The sequence below is a fragment of the Puma concolor genome, chromosome B3 (genome assembly GCF_028749965.1).
Source record: "Puma concolor isolate L17-30 chromosome B3, mPumCon1.1.hap2, whole genome shotgun sequence".
NCBI lineage: Eukaryota > Metazoa > Chordata > Mammalia > Carnivora > Felidae > Puma > Puma concolor.
In genome coordinates this window covers 98,526,002-98,547,947 of record NC_141672.1, presented here as the reverse complement: position 1 = coordinate 98,547,947, position 21,946 = coordinate 98,526,002, and the positions used below count along the sequence as shown (strand labels likewise).

At 36.6% G+C, this 21,946-nt stretch overlaps 1 long non-coding RNA gene and 1 pseudogene across 3 annotated transcripts in view; one reads left to right on the top strand and one right to left on the bottom strand.

The window, feature by feature from the left end:
• The window catches only part of LOC147580231 (uncharacterized), a 68,772-nt gene that overhangs the window by 14,080 nt on the left and 32,746 nt on the right, over positions 1–21,946 (bottom strand). The window contains exons 4-5 of one of the 3 annotated variants that reach the window (XR_015252660.1): positions 12,320–12,442; positions 2,101–2,211 (exon numbers count right to left, since the gene is read on the bottom strand). This is a non-coding gene — a long non-coding RNA (uncharacterized LOC147580231). The remainder of the gene's footprint in view (positions 1–2,100; positions 2,212–12,319; positions 12,443–21,946) is intronic. The other 2 variants (XR_015252662.1, XR_015252661.1) reach the window with 2 other exon arrangements.
• Positions 20,604–20,668, top strand: LOC112856770 (U4 spliceosomal RNA; annotated as a pseudogene).

Below are 21,946 nucleotides of genomic sequence, written 5' to 3'. Positions count from 1 at the left end.
ACTGGAATTTAAATTAAAAAATTGATAAAAAAAAAAAAAAAAAAGAATAGAGCCATATTTGAAAATACGTGAGCTTTCACAGAGTCAGAATGTTTTGGCTGCTGGAGGTCCTGCCTCGATGTTAATAGTTGCTGACGGATCAGGGTGGTGGTTGCTGAAGATTGGAATGGCTGTGGCAATTTCTTAAAAGAAGACAACAATGAACTTCACTGTGTGGACTGACTCTTCCTTTCATCAACAATTTCTCTGTAGCATATGTTGCTGTTTGATAACATTTTACCTACAGTAGAATTTGTTTCAAAATCAGAGTCAATTCCAACAAACCTTGTCCCTTGCTTTATCAGTTAAGTTTATGTAATATTCTAAGTCCTTTGTTGTCATTTCAACAGTCTTCATGGCATATTCACCAGGACCAGGTGCCATCTCAAGAAACCACTTTCTTTGTTCAGCCATAAGTAACAGCTCCTCATCAGTTAAAGTTTTATCATAAGTTTGCAGCAATTCGGTCATATCTTCAGGCTCCATTTGCAATTCTAGTTCTCTTGCTATTTCCACCAAATCTATTGTTACTTTGTCCACTGAAGTCTTGAACCCCTCAAATTCATTCATGAGGGTTACAATAAATTTCTTCCAAACTCCCATTCATGTTGATATTTTGACCTCATTCTGTGAATCATAAATGTTCTTAACAGCATATAGAATGATGAATGCTTTCTAGAAAGTTTTCAATTCACTTTGCCAAGATCCACCAAGGGAATCACCATCTGTGGCAGCTACAGTTTATAAAATGTATTTCTTAAATAATGAGGCTTAAAAGTCAAAATTATTCCTTGATCCGTGGGCTGCAGGGTGGATGTTGTGTTAGCAGGCATGAAAACACTAACCTCATTGTACATCTTATCAGAGCTCTTGGAGGACAAGATGCACAGTCAGTAAGCAGTAATGTTTTGAAAGAAGTTTTTTTTTTTTTTTTTTTTGCTCTGCAGTAGGTGACATCGTGGGCTTAAAATATTCAGTAAACTGTTGTAGACAACTGTTGTAGATGTGTTGCCATCCAGGTTTGGTTGTTCCATTTAAGGAGCATCAGTCGAGTAGATTTAGCATCATTCTTAACGGCCCTAGGGCTTTCAGAATGATAAATAAGCATTGAATTCATCAGGTGCATTAGCCCCTAACAAGAGAGTCAGCCTGTCGTCTGAAGCTTTGAAGCCAGGCATTGACTTCTCCCCAGTTACAAAAGTCCTAGATGGCATCTTCTTCCAATATAAAGCTGCTTCATCTTACATTGAAAATCTGTACCCACCTTCATTAATTATCTTATCTAGACCTTCTGGATAATTAATTATCTTATCCAGACCTTCTGATGCAGCTTCTACATCAGCACTTGCTGTTTCATCTTGTACTTTTACATTATGGAGAGGGCTTCTTTCTTAAACCACATGAACCAACCTCTCTTAGCTTCAGACTTTTCTTCCGCACCTTCCTCATCTCTCAGCCTTTGTAAAATTGACGACAGTCAGGGCTTCACTCTGAATTAGGCTTTGGTTTAAGAGGACTTGTGGCTTGTTTGACCTTCTATCCAGACAACTCAGACTTTTTCCCTATTATCAACAAGGCTGTTTGGCTTTCTTATCATTTGTGTGTTCGCTAGAGTAGCATTTGTAAATTTCTTCAAGAACTCTTCCTCTGCCTTCACAACTTGGCAAAGTGTTTGATGCACAGGTTTAGTTTTTGGCCTAGCTCAGCTTTCAACATTCCTTCCTCATTAAGCTTAATAATTTCTAGCTTTCAATTTAAAGTGAGAGACATGCAACTCTTCTTTCACTTAAACACTTAGGGGCCCATTGTAGGGTTATCAGTTGGCCTGGTTTCAATACTGTTGTGTCTCAGGCAAGAGAGAGACCCAAGGAGAGGGAGAGACACAGGGGAACAGCCAATTGGTAGAGCCATCAGAACACAAACAACATTTACCGACCAAGTGTGCCATCTTATATGGTCATAGTTCATTGCACTCCAAATCAATTACAATACATTTCTGATCACAGGTCACCATAATAAATACAATAATAATGGAAAAGTTTGAAATATTAGGGGACTCACCAAAATGTGACACAGAGACACGACATGAGCAAATGCTTTGGAAAAATTGCACTGACAGATTTGCTCAATGAAAAATACTCACAAACCTTCAGTTTGTAAAATATGCAGTATCTGCAAAGTACAATAAAGCAAAGCAAAATAAAACAAGGTATGCTTCTATATATTTCCTTCCATCTCCTTGAATAGGAAAGAAGTTAAATAAGTGATTCTGAATCTTTTTGGGCTCAAGAATTCTCTCCACCTAAAAATAATTGAGGACCAGAAAGAACTTTTGTTGATATGGGTTATTTTATATTTCCTTAATATTTACCTTGTTAAAGAAATAAACTAAGAGTTTTAAAAAATGTTATTTACTTTAAAATAACAATAATAAACATGTTTTAACATTAAAAAGTCTTTAAAATTGTCTATATTTTCAAAAAATAGTAACAAGAATTGTGACTTTGTCCTACAATTTTGAAAACCCTTTAATATCAGGCTTCTTAGAAGACAATTAAATTATCATATCTGCTCCTGCATTTATCTGGGTTTTTTCAAAATTTTTTAGTGTTTATTTATTTTTGAGAGAGAGAGAAAGACACAAGAAGGGGAAGGGCAGAGAAAGAGGGAGACACAGAATCCAAAGCAGGCTCCAGGTTCTCAGCTGTCAGCACAGAGCCTGACATGGAGCTCAAACTCACTGACCGTGAGATCATGACCTGAGCCAAAGTCAGATGCTCAACCGACTGAGCCACCCAGGCACCCCTGCCTTTATCTGTTTTAACATGCTGTTTTGGTTGAAGTATAATAAAGAAAATATGGTCTCACACAGACATGTAGTTGGACAAAGAAGTAGTATTTTAATAGCCTTTCAGATAATTATGAATATTCTTCTTTGACACTATATCAAAACTCAATAGGTGTAGCTTTTTAGGTGAGTTGCTCTATGGAATATAAAGCCATATCACTGAATTTTTCATACTCTATTGTGTTAAAACCCATTCATCTATTTTATACTTTGAACAGATCCTTTACTGATGTGCAACTTTGTAATATCACACATTAATCATCTGTAAAATATTTGTTCATGAGACTATTGCAGATGTCCCCAAACTGACATTTTATTGTATAATAAAACACATCACATTTGCTGTTATAGCAAAAGATATCATAAAAAAAGAGGTTTGGGGAGCTGTCAAGTTCATGTGACATACGCCACAAGGTACTAGTACAGTTTGATCAACTAAAGTACTATAAAAACACAATGTATTATTTTATGTGCTGAGGTCTGCTAATGCTAGTATCTTAGATGTACCCACTTCATAATAATAGGAATGACTATAAAGATCCTAATAATACATAATAATATAATCTTAAAATGATCTGATGTCTGTGATTTGCTTCAAAATAATTAAAAGGAAGGGACATGGAGGTCATTATAGATAAAACAAGATTAGACATGGGTGGAAAGTTATTATTAATTATATTATTCCCTTTACTTGAGTTCATGTTTGAAATTTGCCAAAATAAATATTAATATATAACTTGAACTCTTCAATGGAGTTACTTTTCTTTTTTGGATCATAACATGACTAATTAAGATCCAAACTTTTTAAATTCAATTTGATGGGTTACACAACTAACAAAAGATCTACCTTACGATGATTTGGCACTATACAGGAGTACTTAACATTGATTTCTCATACTCTTCTAAAATAACAATTTTCTTTCACAAATATCATCTAACAAGCTTAGTCCTTACCTCAGGTCACAGGCAAAAAATATCAGGTAATTCTACCTATAGTTTACCAAACAAAGTATCCTAATAAATGTTCAAATTATTTTCCAGTATTGGATTTTAACTTACAAATTTACATAGGAATATATTTTTTTCACTTGAGGAAAATAAAATATTTTTGCAGGTACTCTTGTTAAACTAATTAATGTATTGTTTCCTATAACCCAGACTTCTCTTTTTTTTTCTCAATTTAAGCAATAATTCCAAAGTGATTTTCATGTCTAAATGAAAGGAACGTTTCATTTAAAAATTAGGTTAATTTACCTATTGAATTTCAAAGATTTAAGACCATATCTGAAGAGATTGAATTAGTAATCAAAAATCTCCCAAAAAACAAGAGTCCAGGGCCAGATGGATTTCCAGGGGGAATTCTACCAAACATTTAAGGAAGAGTTAACACCTATTCTCTTGAAGGTGTTCAAAAAAAAAAAAAAAAAAAGAAATGGAAGGAAGACTTCCCAACTCTTTCTATGAAGCCAGCATTACCTTGATTCCAAAACCAGACAAAGAACCCACTACAAAGGAGAACTATAGACCAATTTCTCTGATGAACATGGATGCAAAAATCCTCAACAAGATATTAGCCAACCAGATCCAACAATATATTAAAAAAAAATTTTCACCACGACCAAGTAGGATTTATACCTGGGATGCAGGGCTGGTTCAATATCTGCAAAAACAATCAATGTGATTCATCACATCAATAAAAGAAAGGACAAGAACCACATGATCATCTCAATAGATGCAGAGAAAGCATTTGACAAAATACAACATCCTTTCTTGATAAAAACCCTCAAGAAAGTAGGGACAGAAGAATCATACCTCGAGATCATAAAAGCCCAACGTTACGAAAGACCCAATGTTAATATCATCCTCAATGGGGAAAAACTGAAAGCTTTCCTCCTAAGGTCAGGAACAAGACAGGGATGTCCACAGTCAACACTGTTATTCAACATAGTACTGGAAGTCTTAGCCTGAGCAATCAGACAACACAAAGAAATAAAAGGCATCCAAAGCAGCCAAGGGGAGGTCAAACCTTCATTCTTCGCAGATGACATGATACTTCATATGGAAAACCCAAAAGATTCCACCAAAAGACTGCTAGAACTGATCCATGAATTCAGAAAAGTGGCAGGATATAAAATCAATGCACAGAAATTGGTTGCATTTCTAAACACCAAAATGAAGCAACAGAAAGGGAAATCAAGGAAACTATATCATTTACAATTGCACCAAAACCCATAAAATACCTAGGAATAAATATAACCAAAGAGGTAAAGAATCTATACACTGAAAACTATAGAAAGCTTATGAAGCAAAATGAAGAAGAGACAAAAAAAAATGGAAAAAGATTCCATGCTCCTGAATAAGAACAAATATTGTTAAAATGTCAATACTACGCAAAGCAATCTACATATTCAATGCAATCCCTATCAAAATAACACCAGCATTCTTCACAGAGCTAGAACAAACAATCCTAAAATTTGTATGGAACCAGAAAAGACCCCAAATAGTCAAAGCAATCTTGAAAAAGAAAACCAAAGCAGGAGGCATCACAATCCCGGACTTCAAGCTATACTACAAAGCTGTAATCATCAAGACAGTATGGTACTGGCACAAGAACAGACACTCAGCTCAGTGGAACAGAATAGAGAACGCAGAAGTGGACCCAAAAACATATGCCCAACTAATCTTTGACAAAGCAAGAAAAAATACCCAATGGAATAAAGACAGTCTCTTCAGCAAGTGGTGCTGGGAAAACTGGACAGAGACATGCAGAAAAATGAACCTGGACCACTTTCTTACACCATGCACAAAAATAAACTCAAAATGGATGAAAGACCTCAAAGTAAGACAGGAAGCCATCAAAATCCTTGAGGAGAAAGCAGGCAAAACCTCTTTGATCTTGGCTGCAGCAACTTCTTACTCAACACATCTCTGGAGGCAAGGGAAACAAAAGCAAAAATGAACTATTGGGACCTCATCAAAATAAAAAGCTTTTGCACAGCAAAGGAAATAATCAGCAAAACTAAAAGACAACCAATGAAATGGGAGAAGATATTTGTAAACCACATATCAAATAAAGGGTTAGTATCCAAAATCTATAAAGAACTTATCAAACTCAACACCCAAAAAAACAAATAATCCAGTGAAGAAATGGGCAAAAGACATGAATAGACACTTCTCCAAAGAAGTTGGACATTCAGATGGCCATCTGCCACATGAAAAATGCTCCACATCACTCATCATCAGGGAAATACAAATCAAAATCACAATGAGGTACCACCTCACACCGGTCAGAATGGCTAACATTAACAACTCAGGCAAGAGCAGATGTTGGCGAGGATGTGGAGAAAGAGATTCTCTTTTGCACTCTTGGTGGGAATGCAAACTGGTGCAGCCACTCTGGAAAAGAATATGGAGGTTCCTCAAAAAATTAAAAATAGAACTACCCTATGATCCAGCAATTGCACTACTAGGTATTTATCCAAGGGATACAGGTGTGCTGTTTCGAAGGGACACATGCACCCCCATGTTTATAGCAGCAATATCAACAATAGCCAAAGATGTAAAGACCCCAAATGTCCATTGATAGACAAATGAATAAAGAAAATGTGGTATATATATACAATGGAGTATTACTCGGCAATCAAAAAGAATGAAGTCTTGCCATTTGCAAATATGTGAATGGAACTAGAGGGTATTATGCTAAGCAAAATTAGTCAGTCAGAGAAAGACAAATATCATGTGACTTCACTCATATGAGGGCTTTAAGACACAGAACAGATGAACACAAGGGAAGGGAAGTAAAAATAATATAAGAACAGGGAGGGGGACAAAACATGAGAGACTCTTAAATATGGAGAACAAACATAGGGTTTCTGGAGGGGTGTGTGTGTGGGGGGGGAATGAGCTAAATGGGTAAGGGACATTAAGGAATCTACCCCTGAAATCATTGTTGCACTATATGCTAACTAACTTGGATGTAAATTAAAAAAAAAAAAAAAAAAAGAACAAATTTGAAAAGAGGACACCCCTCATCTCATAGCCTAAATAGCAGGCTTTTCTCCCCCTTACTTTTCATATTGGATGATTATTCTCCATGTCTCCTAATGTTAATACAGAACTTTAACTACTCAAAAGTATGAGCAAAATGAGGTGGGACAGAGAAAGGTTACTGGTGCTCTTTAACAGTGCTCTCTGAGGGCATCATAAAAGACATATGTTTTTTATAACTTTTAAAATCTCATTGAAGTTTCACAAGGAAAGTGTCTTTGTAACTTGTGCACTTAAAAAAAAGTTCTTTAGTTTCCTTTAAGCTAGGATATTTCTCTGTTTTGTCTTTTATGCCATTAATATTTTTAGAGTCCAGATCAATTGTTTTGCCAAAATGTGGTAAAAAGGCCAAAACTATTTTTTTTTAAATGATATAAACAGAAGTTTCATCTTCATCCTGTTACCACTCTTCCCATTTAGGTGACCATTTTTTAAGAATTTCTAGTTTATATGGGGCACCTGGGTGGCTTAGTTGGTTAAGCATCTGACTTCCGCTCAGGTCATGATCTCACGGTTCGTGAGTTCGAGCCCCACCTCGGGCTCTGTGCTAACAGCTCGGAGCCTGGAGCCTGCTTCAAGTTCTATTCTTCCTCTCTCATGCTCTGCCTGTCTCTCTCTCTCAAAAATAAATAAACATTAAACAAAATTAAAAGGAAGCCATACAGAGAAAGACAGATACCATATGTTTTCACTCTTATGTGGATCCTGAGAAACTTAACAGAAACCCATGGGGGAGGGGAAGGAAAAAAAAAAGAGGTTAGAGTGGGAGAGAGCCAAAGCATAAAGAGACTCTTAAAAACTGAGAACAAACTGAGGTTTGATGGGGGTGGGAGGCAGGAGAGGGTGGGTGATGGGTATTGAAGAGGGCATCTTTTGGGATGAGCACTGGGTGTCGTATGGAAACCAATTTGACAATAAATTTCATATATTAAAAATAAATAAAAAATTATAAATAAATAAATAAATAAATAAATAAATATAAATAAATAAATATAAATAAATAAATAAATAAATAAATAAATAAATAAATAAATAAATAAATAAAAATTAAAAGGGGCGCCTGGGTGGCTCAGTCGGATGAGCATCCAACTTCGGCTGAGGTCATGATCTCGCGGTTCCTGAGTTTGAGCCCTGCGTCGGGCTCTGGGCTGACAGCTCAGAGCCTGGAGCCTGATTCAGATTCTGTGTCTCCCTCTCTTTCTGCCCCTCCCCTGCTCATGCTCTGTCTCTCTCTGTCTCAAAAATAAATAAAACATTAAGAAAAAAAATTTTTTAATTAAAAAAATAATTTCTAGTTTATAACTACTCTATTTTGTTGTCTTCTTTTTCTTCTTCTCCTTTTTATTCATTTACAAAAAAACGTGCATTTATCTCCCTTCTTTCTTATGCAAAAGTTAGTATGCTATATTCTTTATGCTTCTTTTTCCAACTTAACAATATGTCTGGAAACACTCCATATCAGAGATCTTCAATTTCTAAATACCATGTTCTATTTTTGGCCACAAATAACTCCATTGTATGGATGTGCCACAGTTTATTTAGTCATCCTCCTATGGATGGGCATGAAGGTTATTTCTAATCTTTCGTGCTTAGAAGTAATGCCGGAACGAATAACCATGTCTATGTTTTGTTTCATATTAATAGATGAGCGCTTCAGTGTAAAATTGGCAGGGTACTTTTCTTCTTATATTTATTTGAACTTAGCCTTTTTCTTTTAAGTTATGTGATATTTTTACATTGACATCTTTGATCTATTTGGAGTTCATTCTTTGTATGATATAGGGTGATTCAATGACCATCAAGTTGCCACCCTATCATTTATTTAAAAGCCCACCTTTACCCCCAGGGATTTGAGTAGCCACATGTAAAATATAATACATTTCTATATATACTTCGGTATATTTCTGGATTTGAATCTCTTCACTAATCTATTATCCAGCAATACCATGGTGTTTTAATTACAGAGGCAGTATAGTATGTTTTAATATCTGGTAGGGCTAGGGACCCTCATTTTTCTTCTTTAAACAGAACTTTCACAGCTATTCTTACAAGCTTCTTTTCTTTTTTTTTTTAAATTTTTTTAACGTTTATTCATTTTTGAGAGACAGAGAGAGACAGAGCATGAGCAGGGAAGGGGCAGAGAGAGGTAGACACAGAATCTGAAACTGGCTCCAGGCTCTGAGCTGTCAGCACAGAGCCCTATGCGGGGCTCGAACTCACAAATTGTGGGATCCTGATCTGAACTGAAGTCGGACGCTCAACCTACTGAGCCACCCAGGTGCCCCAAGCTTATTTTCTTATATGAACCTTAGAATCAATTTCTCTTGCTCCAGAAATACTTGTGGTATTGCAATTGAGATAGCACTAAATGAAAGTGCTAACTTAAGGAGAACTGACATCTACATGTCATTGACACATTCTATCCATAAAGAAGGGATGCCTTTTAATTTGCTCAAGTCTGTTGTGTCTTTCAAGACTGCTGTGAAGTTTTCCTCATACGGGTTTTGCATATTCTTGTTAGGTTTATTCCCTAGTATATTGTCTTTTTTGTTACTATTCGAAAAGAGATTTATCTTTATTATTAAATCTGTTAGGAATCACCCTACTTTGAATATCAAAAGCCATCTATTACATTTCTCTTGGCAGTAGAATACTTTTACCTCAATGAAACAATTTTAATCTTTCCCTAGGGCAGATGGATATTGAGGGCTGAGTGGACACAAAATTCATGTACTGTACTTGAAAGGGCAAAACAGTATCTTTCTACCTTGAAAGTGAGCTCACTGGTTTCCTGAGGGCCTTTTTGATAATTTCTGTGCCAGAATGACACCTAGTGGCCCATTCTGGTATCGGCGTTGGTAGAGAGGTAATCTCTTGTTAACAGAATTAGAACTACGTTACTTTGCACATTTGAATTTTAGATTACTTTATATATAATTAACTATTACAAAACCTATGGTAAGAATAGCCACATAAATTAATGGATATATGAGAATCACTGCTTTAAACAATAGAAGTTTCCCTTTGAAATAAAAATTTACAAATTTTCACTATTTCATATGGTTTCCTATTTCATACGCCAAATCCATTTTATATTATTAGTTCCCTGCCCACCATATGTAGTTAGCAAATATGTCAGGAAGAAAAGTGACTAGAAATATTTCTGGGTGTGAAGGCAAACTTAAAGTTATGTCTTTGCTCCATCACTGTGTGTTAAACAAATTATTAAACTTCCTGAATCTCTGTATGACCAGCATTTGGAAGGAAATAAAATGTTTTGCATCACATACTGGGTCTTTAGAGAGTATAGAAAAAAAAATCATAGAAAGAAAAATACAAGTGAGATCAAGAATTCAGGAGCACTGGGTGCTGTATGTAAGTGTTGAATCATTAAATTGTACACCTGAAACTAATATTATACTGTATGTTAACTAACTTTGAGTGAAATAAAAACTTAAGAAAAAAATTCAGAAGAGTGGAGCCACAGGTGATGAAAAGAAATGTGAAACACCCAGGATTCTCCCCCATCAAGACTCAGACAGATGACATTCTTTACTATGCATGGCATGGAGTTTTCTAATAATCTTAAGCAAACCTGAAAAAACTCAAGATAATTTAACTAACATATAAATTATACATGTAAAGAACCTGACATATAATATATGCTACAGAAACTTTGGTTCTCTGTCTATATGTACAGGTCCATAAAAACAAACGGTAATAAATAAATGGATTACTTGATCTTTGGTATCATGTACCTTGAAAAGCCAGAAAAGTAATGTAAAAAATTAAAATATCAAAGTACAAATTTTGGAAAATGATGGAAAACTTTTGGTGAGAAAGATCAATCTTAGTTTCTCATTATAGAGCACACACACTTGTTAAAATATATAATTTAACAAGACTTTATTCAGCACTATTGTAATAGGTGCCAAGACTATAACAAAACAGCAAAGAGATTGGGCTCAACTACAAATATAGCAAAGAAAACTGGATATTTGTAGCAAAGGAACAGAGTGAGGTGTCAGTGGATAAAACTACAAAGAGGAGACATCAAGGGTAGGGAGATTTTTGCTAAACCAACTAACAAGATTCTTGTTGAAGGCAAGCCAAGGTATCAAGGGTGGGGGATTCTTGCTAAACTAAGTTTGCAGGATTCTTACTACAACTGGAGTAGACAGGACAAAGACAAGACCTAAGGATAAAGCCTACTTGAAAAGATAGCTCAGAGGAGCCTGACTGAAGTTTGATCCAGAAGAGAGTCTTTGTCATAATCCTCAAAGACTGTCACTATGGATGATGTCTGAATGGATACTACTCTAGATTTAAGACCTCTTATGTGATACAGAAAATGACCGTGCATTTTACACTTATTTGTGAATGACCATATTTTAATTAAGAGAGTACTTTTAGGAAAAGGTGCATCATAACTAAATAGTGAGAGAAAAATTTGCAATGTTAAATGGAAAAGCATCTCAGGTAAGCAGGAATGTGGAGAAACATGAAGACCTGAGTTTTGTCTCCAATCTTGCCTGCCTCAGCCCCTATTTTAAGAAATTAGATACCACCAGTTTATATTGCACTATTGAAAATTATCCTACTCGGGGTGCCTGGGTGGCTCAGTCGGTTGAGCGTCCGACTTCAGCTCAGGTCACGATCTCGCGGTCCGTGAGTTCGAGCCCCACGTCAGGCTCTGGGCTGATGGCTCAGAGCCTGGAGCCTGCTTCCGATTCTGTGTCTCCCTGTCTCTCTGCCCCTCCCCCATTCATGCTCTATCTCTCTCTGTCTCAAAAATAAATAAATGTTAAAAAAATTTAAAAAAATTATCCTACTTATAACTTTTTTTAATCTTTATTTATTTTTGAGAGAGAAACACTGAGACAGAGCGCGAGTGGGGGAGGAACAGAGAGAAAGGGAGACAGAATCCAAAGCGGGATCCATGCTCTGAGCTGTCAGCACACAGCCCGATGCAGGGCTTGAGGTCATGAACCGTGAGATCATGACATGAGCCCAAGTCAGAGGCTTAACCGACTCGGCCACCCAGGTGCCCCCCAAAATAACCTGCTTATAAAAGGAAAGCTAATTTTGTTTTCTATGGATCCTAAGATGTCAGGGTGACATCTGGTGGACAGAGTCCTAACATGTTTATGAAGGCAGTGTAAATTTCTACCTGGCTCCCCGCTTCTCAAAGTTGTGTAAGAGTTGATATTTTATTTTATTTTTTTTAATTTTTTTAATATATTAAATTTATTGTCAAATTGGTTCCATAAAACACCCAGTGCTCATCCCAAAATGTGCCTTCCTCAATACCCATCACCCACCCTCCCCTCCCTCCCACCCCCCATCAACCAAGAGTTGATATTTTAAAAGGAAGTTGTGCCTTACCTGGGCAGAAATACAAGGTTTAACCCCCAATACAAACCATTCAAGATGGGTCCTCATAATTGAATGGCTGGATCTAGAGATTTCACAAATACTATCAATGCTCATTTCTATGAAGAAATATGGCTGTGAATGGAAAAAAAATTGCTTTTGTATGTGTTTTGTCCTGTTAAAGGATAGTTGTTAAGAGAGGGTATAATCGGGACTCAGGCAGATACAGAATGATCCTGGGTCAAAGATTTTACCTAACTCATTCACTAATGAGAAAACCAGTAAATTCTTGTAAACTGTTCAAAGAAGAATTCAAAGGATACATGTGTATAGTCAGAAAAGGAATGCCAAAATAAAATGGGTCAACAATTACATTCCACCAGATACAACTAATTTTCATTCCTGTGGACAATATCATCTGTATTATTATTAATTTTATATAACTCCATTGGGCTGTAAAACAGTCAGATATATTGAAAGGCAGAGACAACTGGAATGAGTGTCCATTTCGAACTCTTTCATTAATTTTTCTGACATTCTTCAAACAATCAATAATTACTTATTAAACACCAATTATGCACAACACCAGAAAACTGAGGAGAAAGGAAAGTCATATGCACTTAAGCAATATAAAATACATTTGATAAAATCAGGGTAATGCCTAAAGCAGACCTTTTGTAATTCTGATAGATCCTTTGTATCTATCAGATAGATAGACTGTAGATTCCTTTCTTCCTCACCTCTTTCCACAAATATTTATGGAGCACCTACTGTTGATATATGCTTTCTACGCACTTTCTAGGCACTAGGTATGAAATGTGAAAGAGAGACAGGTTCTTTCATCCAATGGTGTTTTCTTTCTAGTGAGGGAAGGTAGACAATTAACAGGCAACAAAAAGTTCACGTCAATATTTCTTGTAACACCTTGATACTACAATTCTTGAAACTTTTCAAAACCAAAGACCTTCACCTTCATGCCATGGGAGTTCTCCCCCTATGGTGTATTCCAGAGCAATATAATGCAGGTTCTGCTGTCATTTTGATTGTGCTCAAATTTTGGCTCAATCTTTTGCTGGCCAGGTTAATCTAAGCAAATTACTGAAATACACTGTGCCTCAGCTTTCCTTTCTGTTAAATGGATATAGTGGTATTTACTTCACAGGATTGTGATGAGAATTAAAGAGTTATTACAATATATCTTATGTCAAGAGTACCTGATACATAGTCGGTGCTCAAAACTATTGTTACCAATAGTGTTTAGTAATAATATTTCTTTTTAAAAAATTTTTTTAAATGTTTATTCATTTTTGAGAGAGACAGAGACAGAATGTGAGTGGGTTAGGGGCAGAGAGAGAGGGACACACAGATTCTGAAGCAGGCTCCAGGCTCTGAGCTGTCAGCACAGAGCCCGATGCTGGGCTCAAACTCACGAGCTATGAGATCATGACCTGAGCCGAAGTCGGATGCTCAACCGACTAAGCCACCCAGGTGCCCCTAGTAATAATATTTCTATTGTTACTAGTGTTATTACAACTTCGAATTTCATCACCTTTTGGAAATGATTGAGTCTTGCAATTTTTCACTCTTGATTCAATCTCATGTGAACAGGTTTGATTCATTCATTTTTTCAGTGAATTGAGCAACTATCATATGCACAGACATTGCATTAAGCACTGCAGATCTAAAGATAAGGAAGATATTGAAATGCACAAAAATAAAATGCATGGCCAGTTCATAAAACTGCCAGCAGTTAAATGTGACCAGAGCACAAGGTGCAAGATAGGAAGGCTGAATGAAAGGTCTATGCAAGATGATTGATGTCAATTCAGAAAAAAAATCTTCCTAATCACTACAGGCGATTGAATGCTTTTCAAAAAAAAAGGGGGGGGAGCCACGAGCTTTTTTAGCAGAAGAGGGACATAATCAAATTTTTGCCACAGAAAATCAATCTGGCACACGTGTGGATTGGAACTTGGAGAAGACAGCACAGAACACAGGATACAGGTTAAGAAGTTGGCAAGGTAGTCCAGGTGAGAAAAGAAGTAGGCAGTGGCATGTGGGGGAGAGAGAAGGAGACAAATCTGAGAGACGTCTATAAAAGGTGCATATCTCCAAACCTCACCAGCCTGTGAGGAAAGATTGAGCCACACCAACTCATATTCTAATCTTGCTCCAAGCCTCACCTGCTCAAAGACTTCCATTTTTTCTTGTACGTATTCCCAAAATATTTCTGAAAGTTTGAGAACAACAAACATTTCAGGGTGCCATGTGCCACCAGCATCTTCTGCTCTGAAATCCAGAAATTTGCTCATTTTCCCTGACCACCAGTGCTCTCAGTCTTAAAGTGCAGCAGAAGCCCCACAATATCTTACAAAATGAGAAGGGGTGTCCAACGAACATCCCTCCAACTCTTGCTGTATTTAATTGCAGAGTGTCCAAAACAGGGTATTTTGAACAAAGATGTGCTATAGGTGTAGTGAGAGAGGTCCCCAGGACACATGCCATCCATTTTTCCCCAGGAAGTACTTGCTACTGAGATAGCTGGATTGGCATGACTCCACAAAGCAGTCACTGCCTTGCACAACTCCAACCTTCAGTCCCTGTTGCTAAGTCAAAAGGCTCATGCTAGATACCTTCTCTGCTTAGAATAAATTCTTTCTGTAGGTACTCTCTACCTGCACTCTGTCCATCCGGTAACACTGTATAAACTCCTAACGTGGGGAGAGTTCTCAGCACTCATGGAAATCTGGCAATCAGAACAATTAGAGGTTGAGGACACAAGGGAAGAAGTAGCTCTATGCACCAGCCACATTAGAATCCAGTTCCAATCCAGCTGAAATTCCAGTTGTATTCCAGATAATACAGTAACCAAGCAAATGTAGAATGGGAGGGAAAGACAATAGGCAAGGATGACTATGAGGTATCTGACTTAGAGATCTAAAAGCTCTCATTCACACACAAAAATAGGGGATCCAGGAGAAGCAGATATTTATGTAAAAAGGACAGACTCAGTTTGGGACATGTTTTATGGAGCAGAACATTTAAGCAGAGGCATCTAAAGGATAAAAAGTCCTCCAACCACATTGTATGTATTGGGAAACATTTAAAACTACATCAGGGGAACATGTACTGGGGGCCAGATACTTCTTTTTTTAATAGATTCCTTCAGATGATTCAGAAGTCTGGAAAAGCTCTAGGGAAACATTGGCTAGGTCCTGAGACCTTAGTGAAAAATCATTTACTGTATATCTTAGAAGGCTGACTCTGTTTTCGTAAAGCTGCTGGCTGACTTGGTAATGTAATTTGGGGTTTACAGGAGAGGTCTTTACTTGCAAATATCTACTGCCTTATTAATTGAATTTCAATATATTGTTATTAATTAATTAATTAATTAATGGTTTTTAATCTTTAAAAAGCCCTCATAACATTCACCAAAATAGCAACAGGGGTTGTCTCTGGGAGAGGGTGCTTCAGGTAAGATTTGTAGTTTCAAGCACTAGAAAAAAAATTCTGGTTGTTTTAAACAAAAAAGACACTGATTTTAAAAGATCTTAGTTCACAGAATCTTAAGGGTGGGGAGTATATAGGGCCCTCCAGGCAAACTGAGGATGCCAGGAGCAGTGTTAAAAATCACCCAGAAACCAGTTTGGTGAAGTCCCCACACCACAGGCATTGTCTGAAAAGTCCCTCAACGTAATGAAAGATATCAGTGTATAGACCTGAGACACTCAGTAAAGCCCAGTACCCCCATTAAACTTCATGGTGGACAGAGGGCTGTCTTTACCAGTGTCCCTGTATCACTGACATTTTTGCCTCAGAAGTAAAAGGAGCTGAAACTCTGAGGCTGGACCTCCTACCAGTGTGGATTCTTTCCCATCTCTGCTTTTTTTTGTGTCTTCAGATCTCCATCTAGGGCACAGCCTCAGTCTTGTGTCCACACCCCAGCTGAAATGGGAGATTGGGAAACCAGCATTTCTACCTCTACAGTGAAGGAGGTCCAGAAGTTAGCCAACAGGAATACAAAATGGTCAAAACAAGGGTACTTTATATGATTTTTTCTTCTTTATGTTTTTCTATATGTCCTACTTTTTTTTAATGTTTACTTCTATTTTTATGTTGACAGAGACAGAGAAAGAGAGAGATAGTAGGGAAGGGGAAGAGAGAGGGAGAGAAAGAATCCCAAGCAGGCTCTGCAGTGTCAGCACAGAGCCCCACATGGGTCTACATCTCGCGAACCTTGAGATCATGACCTGAGCTGAAATGAACAGTCGATGTTTAACCAACTGAGCCAGCCAGGCGCCCCTGTCCTACATTTTTTCAAATGAATAGTGTTACACAGTCAGGAAAAAAAAAATGAAAAGTAAACTTTTTTCACTGGAGTTGTTTTCAATTCTCTTAACCACAACTGTCTGGTATCACTTCCCCCTCTAGTGAAGACAAAGAGAATATACACAGGTGGATGACACTTCTGATCTTTTGGAGAACAGAGTTCTAGAGTTAAATTTACTACCACTCCACTTTATAGATAAGGAAACTGGAGGTGAGAGATAAGAGACATGATATATCAAAGTCATGTGTAAAATTAATGGGAGACTCAGCCCTACAATCAGGATATCTTGATAGAGACTTCTATTTTATTCACTCCCATAAATTATAAAGGGCAACATGATGGCATGATTTGAGGGGCATTCAGAATCCCTGCATCAACCTCTGGTTTTTTAATAGAGGAGAAAAATGAGCTCTGGCTAAACAGTGTGCTGTGTCCAGCAATTAGCCCCTCTGTTGGCTGTGCAAACATGGGCAAGTAACAACCTCTCTTTACGTCAGTTTTTCTGTTGACAAATGGAAACGATAATAGCAGTTTCCATAGGGGCTGTTTGTAAGAAATAAATGAGTTAGTATTTGCAAAGAACTTAGAAAAGTTCCTGGTACTTAGTAAACAGTAAATAAGTGCTTATGGAATAAAAAAATGGTAAGAAACAGAGCAGAGTTCTCATTTTAAAGTAGGCTAAACTTGGGGCACCTGGGTGGCTCACTCGGTTAAGTGACTGACTGTTGGTTTTGGCTCAGGTCATGATCTCATGGTTAGCTGGTTTGAGCCCCCATCAGGTTCTGTGCTGACAGTGCAGAGCCTACTTGGGAATTCTCTTTCTCCCCCTCTCTCTGCTCTTCCTCTGTTTGCTGTCTCTTTCTGTCTCAAAATAAATAAATAAGCAAAAAAAGATTTTTTTAAGTAGGCTAAACTTTGCTGAACTTCCGAAAGACTTCATTGACTGATTCTTTTATCTGATAATGGTAGAGTAGCTTGGATAGACCAAAGATTAAAGGTCCACAGATTAAAGTTTAAAATTTTAACTAAACTATTTAAGTAGAAAGCCCATTTGGAGACACTGGAGAGCAATCAAAAGCAGATAGAAACTGGAAGAAAATCTACTCTGACAAAACAGGAATTGTACCTAGTGACACTGGGGAATTTGTAGCTTCTTGCCTGGGGACAATTCCCAATCTGCACAGCAGCTCGAGGCATCAAAATGCCAAAGCCTTACTGATCTGAAGGAGAGGAGGCCAGAGTTCAGGGTTTGGAGGGCAAACAGAAAGCTACAGAAGAGAGCTTGGAAGGGAAGAATCACATAGAGAATGAGTCCTAAAATAAGCAACCAATATTGACCTGAAGTGTTGGCTGACCACTAAACTAATATTCACAGGGGAGACCATGAAGGAACTAGTAAAAACAAAACAAAACAAAAAAACCCAAACAACTCTCCCCAGACAAAACAAAATCCCAGAGTCTGAAAATCACAGATCTGAGGGAAATGTCAGTTACTGACTGCAGAGGGGACAGAGTATGGGTATGAGTCTGAGCATGAAGCCAAGTTAAGTGCTGCCCAAAATAAAAGTCACTCTTCCACGTGTCTACTATAGAAAGTATCCAGTCAAAGCTCAGTAGGCATGCAAAAAAAAACCAGAAACATGTGACCTATACTCAAGAACAAAAGTCAAGTCCACTTTGAGATGACACAAACGGTACCATCAGCAGAGAAGTGTTTTTATTTTTCTTGAAGTATCTCATAAATAAAAGGAAACTCTGAATAAAAATTGCCTCTCTTGGCTGTAACAGTTTCTCAGACTTTCCTTGTTTTTACAAACTTGCCAGTTTTGAGGAGTACTGGTCAGGTACATTGTGGGATGCTCCTTTATTAGAAATTATGTAAGTTTTGATCATGATTAGGCAAGGGTTATACGTTTTGAGGAAAAAAAGGTTTTCCAGAAATTTTCTAGCTTTATGTTTTACATTTAGGTCTATGATCCATTTTGAGTTAATTTTTTGTGAAACATGCAATGTCTGTGTCTAGCTTATTTTGCATGTGAGTGTCGACTTGCCCCAGTACCATTTGTTGAAAAGATTATCCTTTACCCGTTGAATTGTCTTTGCCTCTTTGTAAAAGATCAGTTGAGGGGCGCCTGGGTGGCGCAGTCGGTTAAGCGTCCGACTTCAGCCAGGTCACGATCTCGCGGTCCGTGAGTTCGGGCCCCGCGTCGGGCTCTGGGCTGATGGCTCAGAGCCTGGAGCCTGTTTCCGATTCTATGTCTCCCTCTCTCTCTGCCCCTCCCCCGTTCATGCTCTGTCTCTCTTTGTCCCAAAAATAAATAAATGCTGAAAAAAAAAAAAAAAAAAATTTAAAAAAAAAAAAGATCAGTTGACAATATTTTGTGGGTCTATTTCTTGGCTCTCTATACTCATCGACCGATCTATTTATTTATGCTTTCACTAACACTACTAGGCTTATAATAAGTCTTGAAGTGGATAGTGTCAGTTCTCCAATTTTGTTCTTCTTTAGTATTGCACTGGCTATTCTGGGTCTTCCCTCTCAATATAAACTTTAGAATCAGTTTGCCAATGTCCACAAAAATAACTTGCTAAAATTTTAGTTGGGATTAAATTGAATCTATAGATCAAGTTGAGAAGAACTGACATCTTAACAATATTGTTTTCCTATTAATAAACATGAAACATCTCTCCATTTATTTAGATCTCTGATGTCTTTCATAAAAGTTCTGTAGATTTTTTTCATTTAGATCTTATACATATTTTGCTATTTGTATGCCAGTTACTTAATTGTATTCATTTATTTTGGTGCTAATGGAAACAGCATTGTATTTTTTATTTCAAATCCTACCTATTTGTTGCTCAGATATGGGAAAGCAATTGACTTTTATCTATTAGTCTTGAGTCCTATGACCTTGCTGTAATCACTTAGTTCTAGGATTTTTTTAATCTTTTCATTGATGCATTGTGACTTTTTAAGCAGAAAATTATATCATCTGCAAACCAAAACTGTTTTATTCCTTCTACTCTATATAGTGCTTATTTCCTTTTCTTATCGTACTAGCTATGACTTCCAGCACAATGTTGAACAGGAGTGGTGAGAAGAGACATGCTTGCCTTATTACTAATTTTAGGGGAAAGCATTCAGATTATCACCAATAAGTGTGATGTTAAATGCAGGGTTTTTAGATTCTTTACCAAGTTGAGAAAACTCCCTCAAGGCTAGTTTTAGAAGTTTTACCATGAATGGGTATAAGATTTTGTCAAATGTTTCTTCTGGATCATGGATATGATAATAACATTTGTCTTCTTTTGCCTGCTGATAGGATGGATTGCATTAATTGATATTTGAATGTTGAACTAGCCTTGAATAATTGGAATACATCCTGCTTAGTTATGATGTACAATTATCCTTATACATTTTTAGATCCAATTTGCTAATTAAATTTTTTTCAATATTTATTTATTTTTGAGAGAGAGAGAGAGAGAGAGAGAGAGAGAGAGAGAACAGGGGAGGGGAACAGACAGGGAGACAGACTCCGAAGCAGGCCCCAGGCTCTGAGCTGTCAGCACAGAGCTATCGCGGGGCTCAAACTTGGTGAACCGTGAGATCATGACCTCAGCCGCTTAACTGACTGAGCCACCCAGGTGCCCTGAATTTGCTAATATTTTGTTGAGGATTTTTACATCTACGATTATGAGAAATATTTGTCTACAATTTTCTTTTTGTAATATCATTATGTGGTTTTGATATTAGGATAATGCTGGCCTTATAGAATGAACTAAGAATTATTCCTTCTGCTGCTTATTTCTGAAAGAGAATGTAGAGACTTGGTATCATTTCTTCCTTAAATAGTTGGTAGGATGATTCATCAGTGAAACTAGTTGGGCCTGTTGCCTTCCTTTTTGAAGGTTATAAATTCTCGATACAATTACTTCAACATAGGCCTATTTAAATGATCTATTCTGAGCTTTGCGCAGTGGCAGTATCGTAGCCAATGAGGTTTATCCGAGGCGCGATTATTGCTAATGGATTACCTATTCTGTGGTGTGTGCATATTGGTAGTTTGTGTTGAAGAAAATCAGAATATGTCACCCTAAAACATATCTCTTTGGCATAAGAATTATTTTGAGCTAAAGGCAATTAAGCAGTAAACAGGAAAAGCTCTCTTTTTCTCCCTAAATGTAGGATATATATTTTCTTTTTTTGAAGGTGAACAGAGACTCTGATCAGCTCAGAATGACAGCAAAGGAGTCAGAAGAAAAAACTTACTCTAGTAGTTTCCCCTCATATATTTGCCTTCCTATGGTTTGCCACCCTGGAAGCATAAGACTATTTTTCTTTGTCTTGTCACTCTTCTAAAAACTGTATTGTTTTTTGGATAAGATGCTATATAAGTTGGAGTTCTAAACCACTTCTTTAAATTACTCATCTCTGAGTTTCTTCCTTGTAAATATGAGGTATAGAGGTTCAAAAACTTACTGATTTTCTCTTGTGTTTTGTTACAGAGCTCCAGTTGAACTCAAATGAGTAGAAGAAGTAGTTTTTCCCTCTCTTATAGTATTTTTCAAGTAATCGATCCATTTCATCTAAGTATTCAAAATTGTAGGCATAGAGTTGTTCACAGTATTTATTATCCATTTAATGTCCATGATATCAGTAGTGATACCACCTCTTTCATTCTGATATTAGTAATTTGTATCATTTTTTTTCTTGTTTACTCTGGATGGCTAGAGGTTTATAAATTTTCCAAAGAAATTTTTCCAAAGAAGCAGCTTTTAGTTTATTTAAAAATTTTTATTAAATTAACATTTTCAATTTCAATTTGATATATGCTTTAATTTTTTTTATTTCTTGCCTTCTACTTAGATTAGGCTTATATTATTCTTCTTTCTATACTTTCTTAATGTGGAAGTTTAAATTGATTTTAGATATATCTTATTTTCTAATACATGTGCATTTGGTGCTATAATTTCCCTCTAAGTATTGCTCTTCCTGTAACCCACAAATTTTTATAAGTTGTATTTTTATTTTCATTTAGTCCAAAATATTTTACTATCTCTAAGACATTTCTTTGATATGTTATTTATTTATGTATTGTGTAACCTATATTTGTATTTTTTTAAATTGATTTCCAGTTTGATTCCATTTGGTCTGAGAACACATTTTGGATAATTTCTATTATTTAAAATTTTAAAGTGTATATTATGGTCTGGAACATAACCCATTTTGGTGAATGTTCCATGAGCTTGAGAATATGTATATGCTGATATTAGAGTAAATACTCTATAAATATCATTTGGATGCAGTT